This window comes from Coccinella septempunctata, chromosome 4 (assembly GCF_907165205.1).
Source record: "Coccinella septempunctata chromosome 4, icCocSept1.1, whole genome shotgun sequence".
Classification (NCBI taxonomy): domain Eukaryota; kingdom Metazoa; phylum Arthropoda; class Insecta; order Coleoptera; family Coccinellidae; genus Coccinella; species Coccinella septempunctata.
The window spans coordinates 13,941,662-13,967,512 of NC_058192.1; the positions used below are offsets into that span (position 1 = coordinate 13,941,662).

At 36.5% G+C, this 25,851-nt stretch overlaps 1 protein-coding gene across 1 annotated transcript in view; it reads right to left on the reverse strand.

The window, feature by feature from the left end:
* LOC123310726 overlaps positions 1–25,851 on the reverse strand; it is a 274,289-nt gene that overhangs the window by 177,977 nt on the left and 70,461 nt on the right. Inside the window, exon 2 of the mRNA XM_044894357.1 lies at positions 13,854–13,913. The gene's annotated coding sequence lies outside the window, so the exon portion shown is untranslated. The remainder of the gene's footprint in view (positions 1–13,853; positions 13,914–25,851) is intronic.

The window sequence follows — 25,851 nt, forward strand, 5'->3', positions numbered from 1 at the left end:
TTAAGACAATTTAACACTTCGATACCTTCGCTAGAGGAGTTAAGACTTCGAGAGTTTTAATATTTAACGGAAAACTTCTTGAGAACCGGAGTATTTGACGAGTAAGGGACGGTGTTGGTAGATTGCATCAAGTTGGCAGTTGGTTTTCGCCCTGCTTCTAATTCAGTTCCTGCTGATGGCTGGCTGAATATCTAGCCACATAGCTACAATGCAGATGAGGAGCAAATGTGAATAAGACCCGAAGGTCTAGGACAGGATATAACAAATTTATGATAGCAATATGAAAGGGAGTAAAATATTTACAGCAACTTCTTTCCTCGATGGAAATTAGCAGGGGTAGTTCATATATTTTTTTTTTCAAAATCGACCTCCCTTCCATGCTACAGCCTTTGAAAGGTTTTGACAAGTTCACAGGTTTCAATTTTTTTAAGGGATATGATTATTATTAACGTTTCTGTTATTACTACGATAAACTTTGGTGAATATTTCTCTCTGGAATGCACTTCATAACTGAAAAAAAAATTTCATTAATAAGTAGAAGATAGATTTTATTTCAGGTTTTAAGAGCAGTCTGAATATTGAACTTAAGAAAAACAACCAAAGATGAAAATTCAACGAATGAAGAAAGATCGACACTATGACCCTCTAAGCCGAGTGAAGTTCTCAACACTCGGAATTCTTTTGAAGGTCCATCAATGCGTTCAAAACTTTTCCGAGTTACTTGAAAGGGATTCTGCCACCCCATCGAAGGAAATGGATATGTCTGAAAAGAAGGAGAACTCTTGTTAACTCCAGAAGTCATCGATTCTCGTAACAAAAGAGGCTGATTCAGCTACAAGTCCGCATTTCATCAGTACAGAAAAATTCTCCATTCTGCACCAATTTTCTCCTTTTTCACGACGGTTCCTTCAGAATCTATGATATTAGACTATGCAGTGAAAACAAATCGAGGAAAATTCAATATCCTCCTCACATTTTGCTCCTGATTTTATTATCATATTGTGCTCCTTCCAATTATGTATTCCAGCCTTATCGTTAAGGCAAAATTGAAAGTATGAGTACTGGCATGCCAACGATCTCCAGGGAATTTAATCAGAGTTTAACGATAGCACAAAAACTACCAACATAATCTCCCTCCGGAATGGAACATATAGCAGACATTGCGTGTTCTTAAACGAGGGGTAAAATTCTCTTTCCCCACGGTGTTATAAAAACCTCTTCCCTAGAAAATAAACCTCTGATAGTAGAAAGATAAAACAGGAGAACCACATGGTATTTGTAAACAGTTTGATGTATTCCTTCGATTAACTATTTGGATCCTGTTATTTTCAGGGGAGGTTTGTGCCTTCTGAGCATTAGAAATGAACTATATAATAATTTTTCACAGAAATTAACGGAATGTGGCCCCTGACAAAAAGAGGTAGTCATGGTTCTTTTGTAGTACAACAATTATTGAATTCTTAAGCCCCAATCCTCATCTCCGAGTTGCTGATATTTGGAAGTAACACTGTCTCATATTAATCCTCTCTAACCCGATTAATACTTGTTGAATGCTGCTGCAATTATCAACAGCCTGCTTTATCCCTTATATCTAGCTTAATATTACCGAAGATGACGTATGACAGCTTGGGGTTGTTGATAATCAGGACCTCCGTCGTCGCCTCTATTGTGCGTCCTATAAGTCTAACGTTATTAATTAATGTGTACAACCTTATGGCATGAATCTTCAACTAGCAGCGAAGGTTTCCTTTCAGGAACGAAATAAACGAGTTGAACGCTAGTTGGTGAATGCACCGAGTGTTATCAGTTACTTGTGACTGCAAACATATTATACAGAACGCAAAACACATGGAGAGTCTTGTGATAGAATTATCTTGAAAAAAATATTCTAGTTAAATTTAAAAAGAGAAACTAATTAAGGATGGTTCAATTACGATATGTACAAAGAATTATATTACTCTTCCTATCCAATGCCCTATGGTTTTCTTTCACTTAATACCTCAAGGGAAATTTATAAGATTTATATGGATTTCAACGACGAATTTGTTCTACCATTCTGAGTTCAAGGTGTGAAACAAATAATTATTAATTCCTCAATATACAAGGTGAGTCTTTGAAATGTATAAATATTTCAATAGCAGATTCATGTGGTCAAAAGAAACACTGTTTTCCTATACCATTTTTTCCGATTTGGCCTTGTTGAAAAGATATACCCATTTTGAGTTTTCATAATGAGCTGTACCACCCCTAGAAAAATAAGATTATTATACCTTCAGAATTACAAGCTGAATCTGTGACACTACAGATTTGTGGACCTTTTAAACAGAGTTGTATTCAGCCAAAGCACCCAATATTTAAAATTTCACAGATACTTTTTAAGTTCGAACATCAAATTACTCGAAGACGGCGCATTATACGATAAAATATGGGATACTTTTATTTTACAGAATGTTCAAATATTCATTAAATAGCGTTCAACTTAGTTTAAAAAGTTGGATTCTTTGAACTTTTGGTATGTTCATGGTACGTAATGCTCATAATGAGGAAACTGGAAGACCTGGGTGATATCTTGTGTTCGAAATAGATCCATCCGATAAATGAGAAACTATATTCCGAAATCAATTTCTTTCGATAAACTCGTTTGTGAGATAGAACTAGAAAAAACATTTTCTTTATGGCTTTTCAACAGCCTGTATCTTTCAAGCCGAGCCGATTCGAAAAAAATGGTAAAGGAAAAAAGTGTTTCCTTTGACCTCAATAATCTATTGTTAAAATATTTGTACGAGTCAAAGACTCACCCTATATACAATATAATAAATATACTAGAAGTGAGCCAGGAGATTCAAAGTTTCGAGCTGATTTGCCTTAAAAAAATATAATCAAATGATATTCATAAATACCTACAGTCCCTGGCCAGTTTATTAGACGCACTGAGGATTTTTTTTATATTTACTGGTATTGCCCGAGGAAAAAGCAGAATATTTGAATTTCATTTCCACAGAATGTCAGTTTTATCTACGACTCTCATTAAATTGTTCTATTTGGCATTTATTTTTGATGTTGTAGTATTAGTACTTAAGTATGAATCAGTACTATGTCTTCCAGTGGACGTCTTGCATTCTGCAGGTTCGGACGTTATTTCGATAATCCACATATGCATTGATAGTATGAAGCTCTCATAGCTACACAGGGTGGCTCAGCAAAATATTAGAATTTCATGTTTAATCATCAATAAATCAATATTTTTTATTGAATATGATATATTATATGTGAATACCATTTACAGATGAAGTATATATAACATATACATTCAATTTAATAATTCAATATTCAAAAACCAATAACCTAATAACAAATTTCAAAGCGTGTTTAATTGAGATTTTGCATCGAATCAATGCGTCTAATAATATGGCCAGGGACTGTATGCCAAAAACACTACTCTCCTCTAGTACTAACCACACTTTTGACCACTTTGTTCAAACTGATAACTGACGTAGATTTTTTCACATTTGGTTTTTTCTCATTTTCATTCTGGCTATTCGTTTTTTGGTTGGCATTTCTCTGGATACAACCGTTCGCTCAAAGATAGCAATTTCCCAGCCCTCTGAATCAACTGATTTTCCCCTATTACCTCTCCCCCTCGGTGCAGACGAAATTCGTATATACAGATAAATTTTCATCACATGAAGGGCTCTTCATTCGGCAACACAAAAACAAAAAATTCAAACTGTCAACTATTACATTTGACAGAGATCTGTAGACTGCACGTGCTTTTTAGATAACACACCCAACTACCTGACGATAGGTGGCTCACCTGTCTGTGTCTGAAGCCACACCGTTTGTAATGATAGGAGTACCCAACGAACAGTCTTTGCTTAATCTTTCCAGTGGCGTTATGCGGTGCTAAAAAATACTTAACTACGATGCTGACAGAAGGGAAGAATAGGGAAGGGAACACACCATCAAAACCCCCAGAACAAATACCATCGAATGGTGCACAAAGGGTACAAAAACCACTACTGGCGGAATCTTCAAGGGTTTGGTCACTCCAAAAAATTTCTTGGTAACTGATACTGCAAGATCCAAAAAGTACCTATGATCTCAGTAAAGACATCATCGCCTTAGGGAGCATTTTATGAGAATACGTTCAGCAGTTACTTAATGACGAGTCAGATTCTGTGAGGAGGAGGAAGAAACCCCTACCCAATAGAAAAAATGAAAAAAAAACCTGTAGGAACCAGGATGTTATCTATCCCCATGAAGACATCCCAGATACTGAAGTTCTTCACAACTCAAGAACTGGAAAATGAGCTGAAACACAGCTCTGATAGGAAGGCACAATAGACCTTCAAGTCGCGTTCAGAAGCTTCCCCATTCGAACCTAAAATGTTCACATTTCATTCGACAGATGTTTGCCAACCATTCTGTGTATGTATAGCTGTCATCTTTCATTAATACTTCCGTCGGAAAACATAGCTAATTCTAGAACATCTTCCGATGAAACTTTCTGGAAAGGTTGTTCCTTAATATTTCTTTGTAACTCTCGTTGTGAAGTGAACGAGTCTAACCCTTTCTGAATATGGATAGCCCGTTAAACGATCACGAATTCGCGAAAATGGAATACTCGCCGAGACAGTGCAAAAGATCGGCCGTGATCTGCATATCCAACGCTGGCTTCAGCCGTCCCCACTCGTTAAGAGATGGAATACATGTTGACGCTGCCTCTTCTTTCCCGAAAATTTATATTCATGAGGGTCGACTTTTGCTTCACCGAAACTATGTACACACACTTCTGTCGCCGTCCCTCTATCTCCGTTATCTGCGCTGTATCTGCCGTAAAACAGCCCCCTATTCATCATTCGGGATCCTTTGGCCCAGACCTGCTACAAGAGCGACACTGTGTATTCAATACGTGAGCTCAGGTTCTGCGTCGTTTGTCCTGCTAACGTCGGCTCTGTAAAAGTGGCTACTCACCCACAGTTAGCAGGTGGGGTTTTTGCGAAAGTAAACAAACTATCGCCTTCTCATCAATCGAGTTTTGGAGTTTTGAAGGTGGATGACCTTTCCCGATAGGACCGCGGGCTATTCCAATTTATCCGCCTAAAGGGAAGATGACACTGATTAATTTTTCTACTGACATGTACGAGCCTTTTATAGGCCAATCAGCCCGTGTTCATTTCATGACGTCATTATGAAGAAGAAGCAGTAAAAGTTGCAGTAACTCAGGCGTTTCCTGCTTCACCAAATATGTATGAAAACTACTTATGCTCCATGAAAGCAAAGTATGATTTTCCAGAATCCAAAGTACAAATCTTTGATGATTTAAGGATCCACATCTTTTTGGAGGAAGACCATTGAGCAAATCTTAGTGACAAGCCTGCAGGATTAAGGGTTAAAATTTGTATTGGTAAGCACAAGTTGGCTCTTAAGGATGTCAAAGAAGCGGGCAGCCTTCCATATGTTTCCGCATGGGTATAGTAGTGGAGAGAAAGGCCTTCTAATCAATCACACATCCAGTGATTAGTTATACATACAAGGATATATAGAGTGGGCCTACTAAAATATCCCACAATTGATTGTTAGGAAAGAATCCAAATCAATCGATTCTTGTCAAGAAACTTCCCAACTAAACACAATAGATACAGAATAATATGATGATTTTCCCTTCAAATCAATAATTCTTGCACTTGCATTCAAAATTCGCATGGCAGAACAGTAAATTATTGATGGAGATGCTAATCTCGAAATTCCTGGATAGCTTCTATTCGAGATGTGAAGAATGATCCAGCGCCTCTAACCGAAATTCAGCGTTATTCAATAAAGTATGGAGTAGTACGGTCATACAATAAACTATATTTCGCCGGACTAGAGAACGACGCTTGAATTTCCAAAAGGCGGTTGCCGACGTTCTCGGATGAAAATCCAGTCGAGTGTGAAAGGATTATCGATTAAGGATACTCCTCAGAATATACGGGGATAATACGAAAATGATATCAGTTTGAAAAGAACCATACAGAGGTCCAGTGTCTGGTCTCTTCTAAAAACTGATTTTATACAGGGTGAGTCTTTCAGTTGTACATAAATTAACACTTCTTCCCTCTATAATTTTTTTTTCAATTCGGATCGGTTGAAAAGATACAGGCCGTTGAAATTCCATACTTTGTGAAAATACTAAAAATTCAATGAACCCAAGTAAATTGAACGATGACCATTTTGGAAAACAACAGTATTCTTCATATTTTGTCACGAATGCGCTATTTGTGATTAATTTGATATTTAAAAATATCTGTGGAATCGAAAAATTTCACCATATTGCTGAGCGTCAAAGATACGTTCTGCTCTGAGCCGTCCACACTTGTTTCACGACGGTGTTACGTTAAAAAATTATACCAGGTGGCTCATTTTGGTGGAGTGAATAAAGATATTTTGAAAATATTTTCTTGTGTGGTGTGTAGGGTTTTCAAAAGCAAAATTTAAAATTATCGTCATATATAAGGGTCGAGATATAGACCAAAGTTACACTTTTTCAAATGTAACACTCTGTATTTGACCTCAAAAATGGAATGGCAAGCTCAAATTATGATTTTCTTCAGATCACTTTATACCTTAAAAGGACCATTGATGAGAACATGGCGAAAATGGTTTACTAGTTTCGAATTAAAAATCGGAAATTGCTCAGAAACTATCAAGTTTCGATGTAAAAAAATTTTATGAAGATAGTTTCGAAATTAATTTTTATGTTCAACGATTGATGTTTGAGAATTAATTATGATCACTCTGTATATTCCAAAGTTGAAATTTTCTTTTATATGTAGGCGTAGCCAACTTGTTTACTCGAGAAAATTTTATCTGTATCGCTGGCGTAACTAGTTTCTTCATTAATTGCTTTTTAAGAAAACTCCATATTTTCGATTTTTCGCCATTATCTCGTAAAGGGTGCTTCTGACCTATAAAGTATCTGAAGAAACTCACCATAACTTGAACTTGCCACTCCATTTTTGAGGACAAATATAGGGTGTTACATTTGAAAAAGTGTTACTTTGATCTATATCTTTGTATATATGAAAATAATATTAAATTATGCTTTGCGACATCCTACACACACCACAAGAAAATATTTTCAAAATATCTTCATTAACTCCCTCAAAATAAGTACCGCGTCTGAGGTGGGCCACCCGGTATACTACGTGACTGAAGCCACTTCTAGAGCTACAATGGTTTTCGTTCGGTTAGAGCAAATCGTGATAGCGCACCAAATAAACAGCCTGAGATTTTCGAGGAATAGCCGATGTTGAAACTCGCCCAGATGATCCTTATGACTTTTCACTACCATTGCATGATTAGAAAAAAAAAACCGTTTTTGTCTGAATAAGTACATTTTCCACGTGCAAATGATTATAATTTACGTGCCACTTCCATTCATTAAATTCACAACATATAATTGCATTTTGTTTTAATAATATAGACGTCTTTCGAGACATTCTCCAGGACTGCTCGAAAGCTTTGAATGTTTTGCGATGCTGAGGATAAAAAATAGGGAACAAAATGACTGATGACGAAAGGAATTTTTGCTAGCACATTCGGTCCATATAATTCAGTCGGTCGACACTTCTGGATAACCATAAAAAAACATAACATCATGTGCATTCCGACAAAAATGTTACCCTCGAAATGCACTAAAATATGAAATAACGATATCCTCCCAAGTGAACGGTCCACTAACAATTTTTCGTACGTCCCCGTACATTTCTCCCACATGAATCAAGACGGCAGAGGCGAGACCCTCTACGACCGTGACTCGTCTGGTCCTTCACCCGCCTCCCAGCGTACAACAAACGCGCTTTCACAACGATCACATCGACTCTTATCGGGGATCGCATCTCGTTCCTTGAGGAGAGGTTCTTTCTGACTACATGCATGCAGATTGTTGTGTAATACACAACGACGTCGATGTTGAAGCTGCTAATCGGGATAAACCCCTTTGAAACTGCCAACAATCACGGATATATCAACATTTTCCATCCCAATAACGAAACCAAGAAAGTCCTGCTAACAAAATGGCAACAGTCCAGCACTTCCAATAGTAAAAATATAATATTTTTTAACTGATTCTACCAGGAAGAGTTTTACTTCAAGAGGATGTATTGATATACATCCGTTAGATAGACCAGTTCCATGCATAAAAAAATATTGCGTTACCATAGCAACGAACAATAACTCATTTGAAGTGTCAGTTTTTAAGTATGAAGTCAAAAAAGTAAACCAGAGTTACGCAATAAATTCAAAGAAAGAAGATGTCCCCCGAAATTGTGAAAATCGAAAAATTGGAGTATCGAGCCATCATCCAGTACCTGTATTTAAAAGAGTTAAGAGGTAAGCACATTTACGAAGATATGCTTAATACCCTTGGTGATCAATGTCCTTCGTATGCGACCGTGAAAAATTGGACTGCAAGCTTCAAAAGAGGTAAATTTTCCATTGAAGATGATGACTGATCGGGAAGGTCAGTTTTTGTGTACGTCCCCGAAAATATCGATGCCGTTCATGACATGATTTCATCAGACCGTCGAATTGGGCTAAAACGGATATCTGCAGCACTGAAAATTTCATACAAACGCGTTCATCATATATGTAGTTCACGTCAATTTGGACATGAGAAAAATTGCTGCGAAACGGATCCCCAAATATCGATTGAAATTTATTCTGGGAGATTGGGAGTGAAAACCCTAAAAAGTTTATGAATGGATCCCCAAATGTTTGAATGTTGACCAAAAGCGTGAAAGGGTAGAAACATCGCGTTCGATCTGTGCTCGATTTGAAAACTTCTTAAACTTCTTAAACCGAATTGTTACTATAGATGAGACTTGGGTACATTTTTACGATCCAGGATCCAGAAACAAAGCAATAATCGATGGAATGGCGAAACTCTGGTTCTCCAAGACCTAAGAAGTTTAGTGTCTATCTGCTGGAAAAGTCCTTGCTTCAGTTTTTTGGGATTGCAATGGAGTTATCATGACCTTTTGGATAAGGGTAAAACAAAAACCAGATATTACTATTCGACATTACTGACCACTCTAAAGCCCGTTTGCAACAGCCGAGAATTCTGTGGAGAATTCTCTACAAAATTCTCGCAAGAAAAAGGCAGAGATTATTTTGTATGCAACTGGACAGAGAATTCTACCGAAAGTGCGTATGCAACGGTAAATAATTCACGGCGCATGAATTTTCGAGTAAATTGTCTAGAGAATTCTCGGCTGTTGCAAACGGGCTTAAGGGAAAAAATTATAAAGAAAAGACGCGGAAAGCTAACAAAGGTGTTTTGTTTTCGCAGGACAACGCCCCTGCACACAAATCTCATGTGCCATGCAAAAAATTCGTGATTTGGGGTTTGAATTACTAGAACACCCCCCTTATTCACCAGATCCGACTCTTATCTCTTTCCTCAACTGAAAAAAAGTTTAAAAGGTCGTAAATTTTCTTCCAACGAGACGTTGCAGATTCGATGTAATAAATGTATTCAATTAAAAGGAGAAAATGTTGAGTAATAAAATATTTTGACATTAAAATTTTATTTGGTTCAATAGTAGGCTAAGAATTTTTCTATATATTCTCGTATATGAAAAACGCCCTTTCATTTTTTACTAAGTTTTGAAAGCGTCTATGTATGTAAATTTACAAAGAAAGGCCTAAAAGTTTTAGTTTATATGAAAGACCCGTATAATTTTCGACAAGAAATCACAAATCGTTCGTCTGTTGAGTGCCATTTCTGGTTGAAAGCTCCCAAATCAGTGATGCAGAAGGAACATGCTGAGTCGAAGAATTTCCTTAAACAAGCTCAATTCAGATTTCAACCATTGCCAAAGTTCTACTTATAGCACGAAAACTGTTCTACTCCCTCGATTTTTCCTCTATAAAATGGATGTCGATCGGAAATATCAATGAAATCTCGGGTGCACAACGGTGTCACGGGTATCTCATGAATTCTTCAGTGCCCTTCTTTTACCTCCAGTTCTATTCCGGAAAGAACATTTCCTTCCATGTATTTTTCATCTCAGACCCGATCACGCTATCAAAATCCTCACAATGGAAAAACGGAGGGAAGACGACGAAGAATCGGATTTGACACACATTCGTTAGTGTTTCCAAGACGAAATTGGGAAAGTTCGGATTTGGACGAAGCGATACGATGTACACGAAGAGGGAGAATTCGACTGTCGTGAATACACAAAAATGAGTTTTATTGAAATACTTCAGGAAGAGGACAAGTAAAAAAACTTGTCGACTTTCGAATGAATACTCCGAATAATTGCATACGTTTCAAAATACATTCTTTTTCATTTACTCGTACTTACATGCTCATATATGTAAAATTATTTGGAAGCGGACATACTTTCGACCATACTTACTTAAGATATGAGAAATAAACTGCTCCACATGAGTTAGGGATATTGATTTAAATAGCTAAAAAATATAGTAAAAATAAGATTTTTGTGATGACAATTCATATTAATATGATTTCAAGTTGCAAATTAATTTTAGCCTGTAGGTCTGCAGCGTATACAGGGTGGTTAAGAAAAATCGAGTAAAATAACGAAATTTTATTTCCAAAGAATTAAAGCATTTTAAGACTTTCAATACAATGTATGGCCTCCACGGGCATCAATAACAGCTTGACATCTTCTTTGCATACTACACACACATTTCTTGAGGAATTTGGTTCCATAAACGGGGCAGAAGCTCTCTCAGATCATTTAAGGATTCTGGGGTAGATTAATGATTATCTGATCTTCTTTGGAGCATATCCCATGCATGTTCTATGCAATTCAAATCTGGTGAGTGCGGAGGTATTCGTAAATGTTGAATACCAAGCTCCTCTCACGCATTCTCAACTATGGCTGCACGGTGCGGTCTAGCGTTATCGCCTAGAAATTGAAAAATTTCACCAATAGCAGCGTGAAAATTTGGCACAACATTGTCAATGACATGCTCCCTATAGAGTAAGGCGGTCATATTCCCAGGACAAATGTGTAGATCTGTGCGCCCGTTGAAACATATCCCGGCCCATACCATAACACTACCCCCTCGGAATGGATGGACTTCTTGAACATAGCGACGATTACGGGGTATGCGTGGGATTGTCCATACCATTATTCTTCGAGAATCTGAAAATCGTCCATATCTGGATTGATCAGTGAAAAGGGCACTACGCCATTGATCGTTCCAATTGATATGTTGCCTTGCCCATTCCAGTCTTCGACGCTTATGGTCACGTGTTAATAGAATTCCTCTTAATGGACGTTTAGAACCTAGATTCACCTCTCTCAAACGTCGTCTGATGGTTTCGATGGAAACTTGGACCCTATCTGCATTTTGAAGAGTATTCCGTAGCATTCTACACGTAGATGTAGGGTTTCTTCTCGCGGAAACGATGATGGAACGATCCTGAGCAGGTGTTGTTTTTCGTCGCCCACCAAGCCTTGGTCATTCCAACACGGAACCTGTCTCCCTGAACCTATTTCAAAGTCGAGATATCACACTTTGGCCGACTTGGAGCCTTTCCGCTACAACAACCTGAGTTAGGCCAGCCTGTAGCATTCCGATAGCCCTATTAGCCTCAGCGTTTGTTAATTTACGTCTTGGCATTTTCAGAAAACTCGTTTCAAATCGAAGCCGTTGATAAACTGACTTCATTTCATCATACGAACATTCATGAAGCATATGCAAAGAACCAAGCTTCAGAAAAAAGGGATCAGATTGACGAAATGTCTCATACTGATTTTTATTGGATCGATTCAAGTTGTTATTGAGTTTTAAATGATTTTACAGAGATTTTCTCGAAGATTACATACTTTTAAAAACAATTGAATACGATATCCCTAACTCTTGTGGAGCAGTTTATAAAACAATATGGACAATGTCACGCAGAAATCACTGTGGAACAGTTTCTTCGTGATTTTATTGCATACAAAAATGAACTATGCATCGAATAGGTACATGGTACAATGAAACATGATAGTGTACTATTCAGCGAGCATAATACGAGGGCTATTATTTGCGAAGATGACGTTTACCGAACCAGACGAAGTCAAATATCGTAATGCTCAAGGAAGGGCACAGATAACGACCACCATAATAGATATTTATACAACAAAACAACAAGTGAGTTAAATGAGTGTTGTATACCAAATTTTATTCGATTTTGATTAGGATTTCAATGATCACACTGTCCAGAGAATTATCTAATTTATGAAATGACATGATTATAATAATAATCAATTAATTATTGCTAGGGCATCATTCAATCCATGTCAACAAGAGCAAGAGACGTTTATACGTTCATATTCATGTTATTTTATTTCACACATCCGAGTTATTTTATTTCACTGAATGGATAAACTTACCCTTATTGCTACGGGTTGAATAATGTCGTCTTTACACGTCAGAATGAAATAAAATAATTGATTATATTATTGAGAAGTGAATATTCCGCAAACAAATTGATCAATCTATTCATTTATTCACCTACATATTTATTTGTAGGTATTGTATTAATTTGTACGTTTGACATATATATATATATATATATATATGTATATATATATTCTTTTGAAAAAGAGTGTTACAAACTTTTACAATCTGAAAATAACAATGAAGCGGGTGTAAAGAAATGGAACAAGAGACAGATCCTAAAAACCTGTTTCTCGTTCCAGATCTCAGTGTGAGCAGAGGAAAAATGTCAACGGGGTACCATACATATCTTCGTATGATACATGAAAAAAACAGAGATAAAAACCTCAGAAAAAACTCTCTGTTTGCCCGTATAAGTGTAATGATGATGTATTTGTGTAAAGAATAAGCTGAAAATAATTGAAATTGAAGGACATCTTCTTCATATGACAAAATCCAAAAACTTCTTCCCATTCTTTCTACTATGATGGTTGGCGAAGAATAATCTGAAAACAAAAAAGAAAGAAAAAAAACGAGAGGGGTGTATTGAATTTTATATTACTCATTAAATAATTTTGAAATTAGTAACCCAACTCAAAAAAAAATCGGTAACCGAATGAATACCTTCGAAACCACCCTGAAAACGATATATTCGACAACTCTTTACCAAGTGGTCTATAGTTTCTTCTTCTGCGCCACACTCACATCTTGGACTATCAACAGCATTCCACCTAAAGAGCATGCTATTACACCGACCATGGCCAGTCCTCAGTCGATTTAGTGTACACCAAATTTTTCTTGGAAGATCAAAGCCAGGAACTTTTTTTGAAGGATCAGTAATCAAATCTTTATTAAAGAGATTACATATATAATTCTTATACATGGATACTTATATGGACATCACATATTTAGCGAATTTGAATCATTGTTCCAAAAATCATTCCTTTGTATGATGTTCTTCAGATTGTTGTACTGGTGAAAGTTGATTTTCAATGTACCTATGTCAGTTTGTTTGTACTTATATGAATTGAATAATTATATTTCTTCTGCAGATCACAATTGCTAATTGTACTAAGACTAAGGATCCGATGTCCTATACAATAAAAAATCAACCCAATGTCATGCTCGAATGAGAACAGTTTTTCCAATTTGTTTGATGTCTTCAGAGATATAGTCTCCAATAAGAAATATTATAAAAAATAGGTATGCTCAATTTATTCCAAAAATTATTATGTCGAACTTGAATTATTTTGAGAAAATTTCCGTTACTTTTAAAATGAGCGTTATTTTTTGTCCAATCATTCTTGATTTATTTATATGCCACATATAAATAAGTAATAGATAATCCTATCGTTTTCTTCGAATTTGTATCAAAGGAATTCTGCAGAAAAAAATGAGAAACTCACCTTAAATTTCTCCATCTATTGTCACATTCAGACAATGAAGAATAAACGAATCCAATCGGTCTGCAACAAAAAAGAAGATTAGATTTTTCTGACGGAGAAGTAAGATTATTTTTATGCTATCCATAATTGACAGAAATAGGGTGCGTACATTCTGCAGCAAATATTGGGAGGAAAAGATTTTGGTAGAACGTCTAGTTTCAAATCGTGAAAAAAAGTGGCTCTTAATTACTCCCTCAATGAACTTCACCTCAAAATGATGCAAAGAACAATTATACACCCTACAACAGAAATTAAGCATTTTTCAAGTGTAGTTTATAGGTTGGTCTTGTTGGTCTTATGAGAGAGGTAATACAGATAATCATCAACACACATGAGGAATTGCAGTGAAAACTTTAAAGTTTTATTAGAAGTAATCATAATGAAAGATTCGAGTATTTATACTAGGAGGAAAATATGACTATTTGTTTTATACTTTCTAAGATAACCCCCAGTTCCAGAATCCTGTATGAAATTCAACAGTTCCATCCATCGTAAATTAAAAACTTCAGAAGTAACCATAAACTAGATAAAAATGTTGTCCGACATCCGAACTTTTTGCCGCAACCCCTAAATCGAATACAGCCAGCCACACACTCCCCTCTTAGCATTCTGTAACCGTCGAAAACAACTGAACGAGACAGCAAAATCCGCAGACTGTGCAAAACGAGCCGTACGTCTGGCTTTTTGTATTCCCATCCATCTCGATCCTTGCAGACGCGTACTTGAACCCTGAATGGAAATAATGCCACCAGTCCATTGTTCTCTTCTTGTCAACCCCCTCACACACGTACGGGCGCAAAGAGTAACGCAATCCCGCGGACCTATTCAGAACTAGCCCTCAAGACCCCGTACTTCCTCCCTTTTTAATTACTTCGTAATTCCAAAACGAACTTGCTGCTAGACATTCCTGTAGTTCTAATAAGGGATTGGGAAATTCGAGCAACGGGTGCAACAGGATTGGATTGGAAATTCGGCTAATGGAAACTGTAGGAGGACGTCTGGTTCATCCCAGAACAAGTCCCAAGTAGGCCCAGATCGAAAAAAAATTGTCCAATTAAAAACCATTCAGATATAAGGGCCATTCGCGCAAACTGGAAGTTTGTGCAAGCCGAATTGAACATTTGAACGTAGAAGTGAAGTTTGCTCAAGCCAACCTACAGATATGCAATCTTTGAACCCCAAGCCGATTTTTTGTCCTAGCATACAGGGTGGGCAAAATTCGTTGTCTACTGAGGGGATCTCGAGAACTTTGAGAGCTAGAAGAAAACAGATGACACATTTCCGAGCTCTTTTTCAGAGAAACAACGAATGGTGAAAACCGTAGCCTCCTACGATTCTCCGTTTTTGAGTTATTAGCAAAAAATTTTGAGGATTTCGAAAAGTTCTCATAACTTTTTTGTCTTTGATATAACAGATCTGAAACTTGCACCTTCTTAGGAATTTTTATACGTAGAATCTACCGACAAAATATTTTTTTCCAATTCAAAAATAAAAAATTCAATAAAAGTTTGCATTTAAAAAAACGAAATGAAAAAATATTTTGAGCTTGTCAGTGGATTCTACGCAAAAAAGTGTCTGTAGGTTTCAGTTCCAGATCTGTAACTTCAAAGATAAAAAAGTTATGAGAACTTTTCGAAATCGTCAAAAACTCATTTTTTGCTAATAACTCAAAAACGAAGAATCGTACGAGGCTACGGTTTTCACCATTCTTTGTTTCTCTATACAAAAACTAGGAAATGTGTCATGCGTTTTCTTCTAGCTGCTATAGTTCTCGAGATTCCCTCAGTAGACAACAAATTTTGCCCACCCTGTACGTTGGGTTGGGAAAACTTAGCTTCTACGTTTAAACGTTAAAATCCAGTTTCAATGCCAGTTTGCGCAAATGGCTTGAGCGTGTAAAACTAAAAGCCTGTTCACGCTGAAGCTATTTGAGCAAACTTGCAGATAGTGCAAGCCTAATTGAACGCAGAAACACAGTTTGTGCAAGCCAAATTAAATGCTTTGTGCAAAGTTTGCCCCAGACAAGAATTAGTTTCAGGTTGATGGTGCGTTCGAATGGGCTTGCAAAGCCAGTTTACGCAAACGTCTTTAGCCTATAAACGGAATCCAAGAGTGTTGTGGAAGTTTAAGAGCGAATTTCAAGTTCTGCTTCTCCAAGATTATAAAATTCAACTTATCAAGAACTGAAACCTCATGAGAATGCACGGCAAAAGTCTTCGTTAAACGAACTATTGAATAAAAAAATATGATAAAGTGCACTAACCTCCGCATAAACTCATACAGGTGCTGTATTGTTTGATATTTCCAACTTTATTGGTGATATTCCAGAAAATTTAAACCCTTCGCAGCAAAGATTAGATTAGATTAGATTAATCTTTGCTTCGCAGCGAAATCCGCTCAATGGTTTCGTGGTTATAACCATCTCCAATCAGCTTTTTCTTGATATAGAAATAAATACTGGTCAAATGTCTTACAAGGTCATCCATCATCTTGCACTATAATCATTTCCAATACGGCCCTGCTCGTGATGCCCGTGATAAGGGTCGGAAACATTTTTAATTACCGTTGTCTGATGCGAGAAAGCATCCGAGAAAAATCGCATAAAAGTATTACCGTTCCTTCCAGAATGTGCTTCTACACTATGAATAAACTGCTAAGTTAGTTAAAGGCGTTATCGCTATAGAATTGTTTGAATGTAATGGAACACTTTTAATTAGCACATTTCGTGACTGAAATAATTCCATGCGGAAAATTCGCCTGAAAACAAATTAGGATTCCGCAGTGTCTGTTAGCGGACGTCGTAGAGCATACTCTGCGCCAACTTTTTTCAGCTATGGCTCGGTTGAGTTGGGATATTTTGCATTTTTCAGCAACATGGGCGAATAATGAGGAAACATTTTTGGTCATTCGGATGTTACTTCAGGAATTGAGATGGCATGCGGGCAATTTTCATGCCACACAAATGAAGCTGCTCTTCGTCCAAATAGGAGCACTAAAAGAATCGTTCGTTGGTGGAATAATAAGCTATAGAGAAGATATGAAGAAAGCCGAGTTGTTGTCTCAGTGACATAGGGTGTCTTTGACGGTGAGGCTTTTTTTCAACAGAAGGTAGAACTGGTCAAAATGAAGAGTTTCACCAAAAATTACCTATACAAAACTTTCAAACTGATAAAGTTTAAAAAAGAATTGGAAAAGATTACTGAAATAAATCCTAATACGACCCTAGACAGTTGGCTGAATTAGCGCAAAGCAGTGGGAAAAACTTATCTCCTGATTCGACCATGTGGTTTCGTTTAGGATATTGGCTCGTTCGATATTTTGTACGTGGTAATGAAAATGGAAACTTAGAATTGCCGAATTGTTCTCATTATTTTTTAGTAACTTACACGATTTTATGAAATGGCTCATTTCGATACCAAATGCCAGCAGAGACTTAGGACACAAGTGTGAAAAAATAGAATAATACTTCGAAGTATCACCAATAAAATTCGTCTAAATTATTCACGAGTTTTTTCACAATGGGCATCACAACCTTCTTGTACGAACATGCCAACAATCGTCGTAAAAATGGAATGAAATGGGGAAACATCATAGCATTTTTTCAACATAACTAACATAAACACTTTCAAGAAACTGCCTCGATTGTCTACATTATTTTTTCACCCTAAATTGCAAGATACAACAATTATGATTCTCTCAAAGGTAACCTGATGCAACTAATCCGATGAACTTGGTACTGAACCATTTACTGTCCAGCCAAATGTTTATGATTCGTTTTTGCGATGCCGGAGTCACCTTCCACAGTCTCGTACTTGAAATTCAATGAAATTTTGTCGAACTTCTAGGGGTTGTATCTCAGGTATCTTGGATATTTTATATATAGACAATTTATCATTAAATGACTTATTTTGAAAACACCCTGTATGCTCCGGTTTTGAGTACACCATAGTGTACTGTAGTGTAGTGGGCAAAAGAGTTGTTACATTTAGATTTCTCATATTGAAAAAATTGGTTGAAACAGTCTCAAATTTCCTTGATTTTTGTGGGGCAGTACATTTGATCATCCATCGTCCAATCCAGACCCAATAAATATCAGTTAGAGAACGGAAATTTCGTCTTAATCCAATAACCAATGTGAATTTTTGAGCAGGGTGAATCTAACGAAGAAGAAGAAGAAGGTACCACAGAAAAAATTATTTATGTGAGAAACGATCAATATATTATCTTTTTGATACCGAAATCGATATAGGAGTAGAGGATGATATATGAACGCTGCACATAAGCAGGAACTGCTGCCGCTTTCTAAATAAGTTATAATGAAACGGTGCAAGCGGGCGGTAAACATCACAATTATCCCTCCCGAAATCCCCATGAACCTCACTCTCTCCATAGCCGACTGTGACAGATTTATTGCCCGAACATGATGGTTGCAGAGGGAGCCATTGTTCTAGACGCTCTCAGGACGGAATGAAAAGGGCGCCATTTTTTATTCAACATGCTCCTTTGTATTAAGCAGGACTACTTTATATGAAATTTATAGTACGGTTTTATAGCGATTTTATTGTAATGCAGCCGATGGACTGAGATCGGGGGTGATCAATTCCCGCAAAATCGCAGACCGTGCAACTGTTCGTCCTTTTCGACTTCCACGTGGTTTCAGCTGAGATTTAGTGCAAGGCCAGTGGTCCTTACAGGAAGCGGAAATATTTCAGGAAAATGTGATAAGGTGAGTTTTATGTTGACCTAGGAATCAGCCGTCTGGAGTGAAATACGTTAGTAATATTTGTATTGAAGTGGAAAAAAGGATTTGTCCTTACAGTCTAGAAATGAGTCTTTTTCACAGGACGTAAAAGAATGTCGAAGTTGGAAAAATCATGGAGAACGAGCCGATATCGATATCGATGAGTAGTGATAGACCAGTTTCGCTCTTGTAGGAGCTTGTCAGTAATACATAACCCAACCAAACGATGCCGACTGAATGAAGCAGAGGACCTTTTGTTGGAAGCCAGTGGCGGCATCGAAGTAATAATTAAATCGATGCGACATCTGGCTTTCAATTACCTAAGCTTTCTCATACATGGCTACTCAAAAGCTAAATTTCTTCTCTCCCATCGCAGTGTTCTCCAACTATTCCAGTCTGGAGTTCTGAGGAGAACTACAACTATCATAAGTAGGATAAGGTCAGGTCATTGTTGAAGTTTTGCTCAGCAGGTTTGGAGATCTGGTTCACTTGTCCATTCCATGTAGCAATAACTGTTACAATATTGATGAACTATACCACGAACTTCTTGCAGTGGAGTTTTCTAGTTCTCTTAATGCAAATGGGATCGCACTTTCTACGTCACTGATTGCTAACTAACTCAAAGAGGCGTTTCTGATTGCTTCGTATTATAGATAGGTGAATGGTAGGTATATATTCAACGCTTTATTTTCTTTTACCCTGTCAGGTCCTGATGACCCTATACGTGTTAACTTGTCTACTTCAGGAGGGTTACAAAAAGTAAACACTTCAGCTCAGTAAAAAATAGAATTTGTTCTGTTTGCAGAATGTTAGGTCATATATATATAAGGTCGTGAAGTCTGTAAATATAAGACTACAACTCCCCTAAGATCAAAACTGCTTATGGATCACATTAAGCACCACCAAGAGATTGGAGGTACAGTCCGAAGGCTATTCCAGCATTCCTAGCTACTCCCTATAATGGGGACATCATATGAGAGGGCTGAAATTAGTTGAGATGAATGGGGAATAACGAGAACTTCACATTAGAATGTGAGATTCCTCTACTAAAAAAAAATGGTCAGTTTGCAGTTTATAAGATTTACTACTCGATGAATAAATTGACCTATGAGATTCTTCGTCCAAAATCTTTTTTCTTGCCCAGAACTTAATCCAAAAATATAGTTACCTACAAAATTCGAAAATTTCTATATTCAAATACATGATACTTTCTTTAATGCTTTTTGAATCATAAACGTTTTTCTCTGGCAATTTCAGAATAAAAAAAAGCAATATTCACATACTTCTGGGAGCTAATGTAGGTACTGCGACAGCAAATGGAAAATGTGTTTCAATATAAACAGAACAATTCTCATTAAGCTAAAAAAAAGGTTATTCGTATACGATTTTGCGAGGAAGCGAGGAATGAGAAATCGTGTTTCATAGTTTTCGAAGTTCATTGTTGCAGAACTCAACCGATTGTGAATAATACGGAGAATCTAATAGGGGCTAACGAAGTGATATTACACATGACAGGGTTCATCGAAAAATTCGGGCTCTACAGAGCGCAATCTGGAAAAACGCTATTAATAAGATGAACGGATGCAACGCTTCGGCTATATATAAAGCGGAACAGGAACTAGGTTTCGAAAATAATTTCAGTTGGTAGCAGTTCGTTAAACACGAATCGAGAGAGATTCGTGTAAATACGACGATTGTTTTGTACATATTAGTTCATAATTACAGAAAATTTAATGTAGATTTAAACGGTATATTACTCTGCCAAAAAATGTTTTATGCATAGAGATTAAGAGCCTCCATCACTTGACATTCAATGCTTGAGCAATCGACGAGGCTTTCCTTATTTTGCAATCAGAATGATCGACTTGATTGTTCAACATACAAATCAATTTAAATTGATTCCTATGATCTAACATTCGTGTAATTTGACATTTTGTGTAGTTTCAGTAATATCTACTACCCACTACTAGTGCAAACCCGTTGGTGAAAAAGTCGGCTTCTTCCCCTTTCCTAATCAGTCCTATCACTTCTGGGAGTACGGTTTTCTGGCTGGCGTGCAAACCCGTTGGAAGCAGAAACCAGTGTGGTGAACAATTGTGCACCTTTCTCACTCATCCTTTTTGGTTTCTCTTCCTTGTTGCGAATCAACGAATAAAATTTGTGAACCCGGATCTTGACTTTCACTAGTTATCGCTAAAGCCCGTTTTTAACAGCCTAGAAAACGGCAGAGATTATTTTGTATGCAACTGAACAGTAAATTCTGCCGAAAGTGCGAATGTAACGGTAAAGAATTCACGGCGCATGAATTCTCGAGTAAATTCTCTAGAGAATTCTCGGCTTTCATTCGATATTTCAAATAGCAATATTTAAATTTCCTGTTCTACTTCAACAAATGAATTTAATCATTTTTCCACGGTCGAGAGCTTTTCGCCAATAATTCATGGCGAACCATCAAACATCCCCTTAATTAAATCTGCGGTGTTCGTAGGGAACAAATTACGATGGTCCCAAGCGGTTTGAGCACAGAAAATTTCACATACAGGAAAATCACCAGGAAGGATTCGCGGAAGCACAGAGCAATCAGCAATCAACCGCCGGTTTACATTGTAGTTTCCCAACATGTCGGAAATTGCATCTGCACCTGGAAGTCCATCGCTGATTGAACAATAAACTGGCTAATTTCCAATGGAACGTTCAAATTGCTGGTCCAGTTAGAAATATACTTTGAGAAGATATTTTTTCAACCTCAGCCGAAAAAAAATATATATTTTATCCTAAATAATATTTCAACCTCAAACCCGATGAAGAAGGTTTTTGCTAGAAAAAACTTTTCCCAAGTTCATGCCCGAAAATAAATCATCAAGAAAATATGTTTTCTGAGTACGACACCAAAAATTTCAACTTGTATCTACAACAATTTTTTTCGATTTAGAGCTTGCAAAAAATTTCCAATTTGTATGAGAATTTTGTCAATCGAATAAAGAATTTTTCAACTTTGAGTCCGATGAATAAATTGCTTCAACTTCGACAACGAAGGAATAATTATTTCCATCTCAAGCTAACAAAAATTTTTGATCTGAAGGACGAAAAAAATATCGAGCATGAAAAAAAATTCAATAAATAATTGAAAATAAACAAAATTAAAATAAGATTTCTACAAATAAAATGTATTGGACTCACCCGTGAACTACTCAATTTTCGAAGCTGAAACTATTATAGGTTTATTTTCAAAATGAGTGAGAATAAATGCCTGTAAGGAACTAAATTATCCCTTTTCTTCACAATGTATTACAAATACATTATCTAACGCTCCAATATTGAGAAGGTGTAGACTTGTGGACGAATAAAATTCAACAGTTATGTGCCCAAATCACCTAGTGCAACTTCATAAGCAACCATAAAAACGTGAATTTCTGGTTTTGTGCCTGATTGTTTTCGTTTTCATCCAGAGAAGAGCCATGTGATATTCTATTCTGCAAAAGACCACACTTCCGAACATAAAGTCTTTTAATTACTGTCGGGCTCAAACTTTCTACCATTTTATTAAAATACGACCCGGGGCCTGTTTCATTATGAGAGTTGTTGCAATTTCATCTGTAAACGTTCCTTTCTATATTGTTTTCGCTAGGCACGAGAACTATAATCATTAGCTCTTCCTCGAAGTTTGAACGAGCCTTATCAGATGAATTCACCTTTGTCTTTGGGATCCATTCATTTCAGATTAAAGTGCATTCGGTGCCTTGGGTCCCGATAGTTGTTTAGATTTGCAGAAGTTATTTAGGAGGGTCTTTATGCGATGTGATGAGAAACTCTAGTTTTGGTGTTCCAGTTCAAATGAAGCTTGCATACCTTTGATAAGAAAAGAGGAACTTTTGCAATCAACATACCAAACTTCATCTTGCCTGGGCGAGTTTAAATATTTTCAGGAGAGAACATTTGATTTCAACATTAGTGATATCGAATCGACATTTTTTAAATTTCAAGAATTGCTTCAACTGAATTACATATATTGCCTCAATTATTTATTGAGTAGGAAATGGCTCAATGTTTAGGGATCATGGGTATTGTTTTTTTCAAATGTGATCGAGAATTAATAGTATGTGTCAGAATATTCTTGAGATTTAGTAGATAATGATCATTACAGTTAACAGAATATTGATATCTATAACAGAGAGTTTGAATCAATTCTTGTTGGAGTAAAATTTGCAGCTCCTTTTTTTAATTGAGTAATATAGTAAGGACAAGAAGTGATCAGAATTTGCTGGAAATCTTAAAATATATTCTTAGCTGGAAATCAAGTATTTTTTTATACTTCTTCATAAATAAACACATCTTGTAAATTGAAAACGTATTGTTATTTGAAGAACCCTTTTCAGTTCGTCTCTTCATAGTCATGAAAGTAGTAGGTTTCGATTGGATGTAAATCACGACAATTGCCAGTCAGTCTTCAGTCGTCGACACTAATTAAATTCACAGTTATTCGACTGAACTGAATTACCGCATCTCTACAAAACATTTCATTGTTTTACACAAAGCTATTGTTTCTTTTTATTTTCACGACTTGGTATCCTAGAAGGCCTGGGTATTTACGGACATCATAAACGATGAATGCATTTATTGCTGGGAGAGATCATACAGTTTGGAAATTGGAATGTAGCAGAGGTAGGTATTCGATTACAAAATGACATGAACCAAGGACTCCAATCACTAGAATAGTTTAATATTTCTCCGCAAGAAATGGAACAACGGTGGAGAAATGAACTATTTCGGAGTTAGTCGATGTGGGGATTGAAAATAATTTCACCCTGTGTTCACGCAACTGAATAATATAACGAAATGAATAAGAAAAATTGTTGCTTCCACGTTTTGTTATCTAGAGGACCAAAATAAACCTTGTAACTATGAGTACTTTTCGTCTCAAATTACTTGGGAATGTTCCAAGAATTTTGGTGCAATAATTGGATAACATTGACTAATATTCTGTATTCCATGAATAATGTGACATAAGTGGTGTTCTCACAACATAATGAATACTCGATTACTTGATGATATCTATGTAACTAATGGCCATATGCACCGTTTTATTAAACGAGATTAATTCCTTAAACATCTTTTTTTTTTCTATAGAGATTCTATGCTTAAACGTCGTTTCACAGCTTAAACTTCGTTTAATCAAACTGTGCATAAGGCCATAAATGAATATGTTGAGTAAATATTGCTTACTCTCCAAGCAGTAGACCTAAATGATTTTCCATGACCCGAGCCATGACCACTCACCACTCCGTTTATCAGATTCTAATTTGACATGTGTTAGACATGATGGGGAGTTTACTATTCACCTTATCACCAACCTTCACCTACTCTGACAATTTTAATCTAAATTTCAGTTGCTTGGAACTAATTGGACATCGAACATTTTGTAGATGCCTAGACTACTTACTGACACTGCAAAAAATTTAAGTTGAAAAATTATCCTTTTTGGGTGTGATACTTGCTTGTTACTTAGGCCCGGTACTTTCACCTTCGAATAAATCACAGATAACAGAATAAATTTTATTCACAATGTGAATGAGTATCTGTCAAATAATTGCCTATCTGAAGGATATCTTATTTCAGTGGTTTCAGATGAAATTATTGGTCGAATAACAATTCTATGAAAACACGGTATACTACTTTTTACTGATTATTGTAAAATAAGACACCGCATTCTAGAAATTATCATAATTCCAACTAGAAATGAAATATTTCGTGAAAATCACACAAAGAATAACCATACATCAAGAATCTAAAAAATTCAACCAATAATGACGTATCGACATTCGATCTATGACAAATAAACTCTTATTATTAAGTTTCAATGACAGATTTATTCGATGAATAACACTATCTGAAAGTAAAAGACTGCATTTTTACTTATCCTAAAAATAAGACTTATCTATCGAATAAATTTAGTCTTTCGAACTTGAAAGTACCGGGCCTTAGTATATCTGCGCAGTCAAAATTGCAATTCGTCAACCCTCAATATACTAACGCAATTCATCAATCTTCTCTAGATATCATATACCTACTTTCGAATTACCACTTCTAAGATCCTATTTAGAATCTGAAAAAGCAGAATAAGTCGTTTTGTGAAATTCACACAGGAAAGAAAGTTGGAATCCATAATGAAAAGTAAACAATCAATCTGTTTACCCATGCGAATCCTTGGTTCAAATAAGACTACAACAATGGGGGATATCACCTTACTACATTGCATTGTTTGTTAACAATCATTGAAAGTAGTTTGTATTCAGTTGCAGGAACATCACAATGCATCAGAATTATATCGGGATACGTATACAGGATGACCGAATAAAAACAGAATACCCAAAGTTTTTTCTCTGAAAAATTCTGAAACAAATCTGATATGTATCTTGCTTTCGAAGATTACAGAGTAGTTTTGTTTCAATAGCTTAGCGGTTTTGATGGGGTGTTGGCTTATCTTTCAGAGAAATATATCAACCATGATGCACAGAAGTGTGAATACGGTAGTGGATTGTCGTCGAGTACGGAATCAAGAAAGCCCAGACCTAGAGGTACAGGACGTGTCAGAAGAACATCCCCACTTTAACATCGCCGTCTTACGGCTGCTTTCATAATCAAACCTAAAGTCCCTTTAATTTTAAAGCTTCCTTTAACCCTACTAAAAATGACAGTAAAGGAAGCTTTAAGCTTAAAGTAACTTCAAATTTGATTATGAAACTGGACGTAAGGCTTTTTGCTCAACAGGATGGCTTCACGCCAATGGTTTGTAGGCCAATAACAATGTTCACTGTTCAGAATTTGGAGTGACCATCCTCAGTTTGTCCTATACCTCTCACTCCTGGATACCCAAGTGTTCGACTAGCTTGGTGCAGATCACTGCTGAACTGGAAACTTGAATAGAACAACATTATCTTTAGTGATGAATCCAGATTCTCTTGGGGGCATGCATAATGACCCTGAAAGGGTGAGACGGCATCGTGGTGAACAACAAGATCCTCAAGTTTTTGTGGAAGAGCAAATGCACCACACTGTCGGAATTATGGCATAGGGAGGCCACTGCTTATGGAAGTAGGTCAACTCAAATATTCAGGTGCAATATATTATTAATGTCTCCATTTTTTCCTGGATTTTTGTCAAATTTTGATCGATTATTAACCTAACCCTAAGACAAATGCATATAAAAAATTTTTGTTA